We start from the raw sequence: 4,133 nt of genomic DNA, 5'->3' as shown, positions 1-4,133 counted from the left end.
AGAGAGAGAGAGAGAGAGAGAGAGAGAGAGAGAGAGAGAGAGAGAGAAAGAGAGAGAGAGAAGCAGACTGCTCGTCCTCGACGTGGCAGGGTGACGTTGCAAAAACACGAACACGAACCCCCGGGCTTGCTAAGAGACAACCGTGCAGAGAGAAAGAGTGCGAGACAGAAAGGAATTGTGAAGCCCTTTTGTAGCCGTGTGTGAGGCACAGAGAGACACACAGTAGACACACATGTTGAAATAAAACCAAATGTTCAATCGGAAAATCGAGTTAAACAGAGCAGCTTACATCTTTACAGTATAGTTAAGATTAAAAGTAATCCATTAAGCACTTTTGTAATGTCCAAGAATAAAAAAGAAACCCTTTTATTTCACCGTTTCATGAATATTTTACAACAAAGACTAAAAGAGGTGGACATGGCACAAGACAAAACCTTTGGTGGAGTTTGGGGTTATCTTTGGTAATTTGTAGAACTAGGGAATCCTAATTTGGCCAAAGGGGTTGGGAAGGGGCGAGTAAGGGTGCAACCATTCTGAAGACACCTGGAGACAGCATGTCAATCTTGCAAACACGTTCTCCCAAAACATACACTCCTTAAACCCTGAGTGTGTTCATATTCATAATCCCCATTCAGACGCACAAGACTAAAGATGTTTTTGTCCTATGAACAGAAAATCTGGACCAATCTCCGGTTCTGAAAAGTGAAGACAATGCCGAAGTGCCTCAAACTTGCATTCTCTCAATTGGCCATCAGGGGGCAACTCCTCTGGTTGCAAAAAGAAGTCTGGTTGTATAGAAGTCTATGAGAAAATGACTACTTCTACTTCTTCAAGCACTGACTGTATATAAGAACTAGACGTAGTCGTCGTGACATCACCCATTGATTTGTGGACTGCTGTAATGAAGCCTGGAGTTTAACGATTTTGCCGACGCCATCTTGGATTACGGCCGTCGCCATGTTGTATTTTTCGCAAGGAATGAACAGAAGTTACCATATTTGGAATACGGAGCAGTGACGTAGTGACGCCGTATACGTCTCTGGTAGCAGCAGCGAACCTGTCAGTCACAGTAGCCCCGCCCTAAAGCATACTCCACTTTATGGTTTATTTGACTCTAAATGGAACATAATATACTCAATGAACATCATGCTGTATTGAGAGATTGACACCATAAACTCATGTTTACAATGTTTACTGAGGGAATAAATTGAGTAAGAAGTAGAGTAATAAGGGTAAAAAGTAGGGAATAATTCAACTAAAAGTTGGAATTATTAACCTTCTTCCCCTTGTTTTAACATAGTTTGATGCCAGATTCTAGCATGGTTGGACTTTTTAAGAATTGTATTTTAAGCAGCCTTAAAATACACTTCTTAAAAAATCCAAACATGGTTTCCATTCCTTTGTCTTGCACAGCCAAGTTGAGCTAAACCTGAAGTCAAATTATGAAACTGGTGCAATCCCAAAACAAAAAAGGTCAGTTTGCGACCAAAAACACATTTACAGTCTAGCAGCTGAAGACGTCCCCATCTTTTGCCCCTTTGAAAAACCACCCAACCGTGTTTGGTCAACAGCGTCACATTTGATCATTTCCTTTTCCTCATTTCGTTTCCTCAGATAAGACTTTGTTGAAGCTGAACAGGAGAGCAGTTTAGAGACTTTGCTCTTTGGCTTTAGGAACATGAGATGGAAAATTATAAATACTGAAAAATAAAAATGTTTCTCAGCCATTTTTGCTTGGGTCCATTTATGAAAGAATTTTAATGATTTTACAAAATGGCTGAAAATATTATATACAACACACTGTACGTTTTGTATACCTCACTATGCAACTAACTACATGTGAACTTGCATGTGAAATGTAGCAGAGTGAAGTCCCACAAAGTGGAAAAAATGTAGCCACATTGCAATACTGCAATGTAGCTACTTGCATCATCTAGTTCAGTGTTCAGATTTACATATCCAAAAAAACAGCTGGCTAGAGGTGATGTGGTCAACATATCTGACCTGACGTAAACAGTTACCTTAATTCACCAATGCCGTTGAACTCAATGCACAATATCGCGCTATAAAGCAAAGAATCTACTTCACACTTTGAGGGCGTGTTGCTGGGAACCCGAGGACGTGCAGTGTTGAAGTTCGATGGGGGCCCTACTTCTCCGTGCTGCTAGCACGGCTAACAGATTTTGTTGGATGCTCATGGATGTCTTGGAACACGTGCTCACTGTGCTCCAGGATGGCCTCCCAATCAATCTAATGTATGTCACTCACTCACAAAAAAATGCACAGGGAAAAATTGAATAATGTGCTGATGTGACACTTTTCTGGAATTATCTAATAAATTCTCTATATTTCATTCTTTTTCCTTTTATTTTAGTTTTGGACAGTACTACAAATGTTTCTGAACAACAGATGTACACGTGGCTAAAATCTGCACGAGCTAAGACACTCCAAGCTTAAATGTTACAACTTGATTAAGCAAGTTGCTAGCTTGAAGCGAGCAAGTTGTTATTATGAACTCAGGACGTCCTTTAAACTCAAGGTTTGTGATTGGATTTATATCACAGTAGGTACACTTTGCTTTTAGAAAAGGGCTGCAAAGATAAAATGGTTTTGTTGTTGTGTGAAAAATTCAGCTTACTGAGCTGAGCTGAGAACGAAAAGAAAAGGAGAGTAACAAGAGAGATGAAAAAAAGAGTCTGTGTCAAATGTGGGGAAAATAATATTTCTCTCTCTCTCCCTCTCTCTCTCTCTCTCTCCGTGGCAGTTTAATCTAACCAATATGTGTGTGTCTGACACATGAGGGGAGGAGACGGAGGAAGAGAGAGAGAGACAGAGAGGGAGAGAGAGAGAGAGAGAGAGGGATTGCATTCTTTTCAATTGAGGTCAATGTTTTACAGATTATTTGACCACTGCCTGCAGAGTCTCTCTCTGTGTGTATGTGTGTGTGTGTGTGTGTGTGTGTGTGTGTGTGTGGACATTTTGGTCGGATGAGAAATAAGTAATTTGGTCCATCGTTAATAATCACATTGCAACGTCTTTCACCTCAGTGCCCTGTCAAAACGAAATCTTCTGTTCTATTCTCCAAATGACGCGTCAGCATGGTCCCACATTTATGACATCATGGCCAGATGTTTTGTTTGGTGTGTGATGTGTTTCATCCCAGCCAGTAAAAACTTTACTTTCTGTCAGTGTGAATAACAATCACACGTCAGTTATATTTAAAAATAGTTTAAATTAACTTTAGTTTAAAGTGGAGCTTAATGATATTTTAATGGATTAAAATTTGGTTCATACATTATTTTAAAGAATTGACGTTAAGTTTTTTAATGTTTTACACTTTTGCTTTTCCCTGCACTTCTTTCACTCTGTCTTTCTCCTCCCTCAGTGTTCCTCCATCTTCAATCGACCCCTCCCTCTCTCTTTTCTCTCCTCCTCAAACGTCCCAGTTTATTCAGATCCAAGTACTCGCTGTTTTTTTAAATGATTGCTCCTCCTCTCTACATTCACATGTCACATTGTACTTTTTTTTCTTTTTGCTTGGTTTTCTCAAACTTTTTCCCTCCCTTCCTTCCTTCTTTCTATCTCTGTCATTTTGCCTCTTTCCTTTAGTCCAATCTTTCCACTTTCTGTCTACGTCCTCTCAGCCGCCCCTCAGTGTCCAGTTCCCAATTTTTTCCCAAATCGTTTTTTTTTGTCGTCTTATGCTCTCTCTCAGCCTTATTTATTTTCCCTCCCTCTTTCTGCCACCTTTGTAACGTCTTGGCACCATCTACCTCTCCCTTCTCTTATTTTTCTGTGCTTCATACCGGCAGGAAAAAAATGAAATGAGAATCAGTTGTTGACAGCTAACGTTACTGGTTCTGAAGTCTACGTAATGTTAGCTTACCTCACCGGTTCCTAAGTCTCTTTCAGTAATCTTAGCTAACTTCCCCGGTTCCGACTCCTCTGGTTGCAAAATGAATCTGATTGTATAGAAGTCTATGAGAAAACGTGACTTATTCCCTCAGTAAACATTGTAAACATTAATCGCTAGTTTCAAGTCTTGTGATTGACAGGTCGCTACTAGAGCCGTATTTGGCGTCTCTACGTCACTCCTTCACAATCCAAATATGGTCAGTTCTGTTCACTGGTTG

The sequence above is a fragment of the Anarrhichthys ocellatus genome, unplaced genomic scaffold (genome assembly GCF_004355925.1).
Source record: "Anarrhichthys ocellatus isolate YVR2014 unplaced genomic scaffold, GSC_Weel_1.0 scaffold106, whole genome shotgun sequence".
Lineage (NCBI taxonomy): Eukaryota > Metazoa > Chordata > Actinopteri > Perciformes > Anarhichadidae > Anarrhichthys > Anarrhichthys ocellatus.
The sequence above is the reverse complement of the archived record's forward strand: the minus strand, read 5'-3'. Positions refer to the sequence as shown.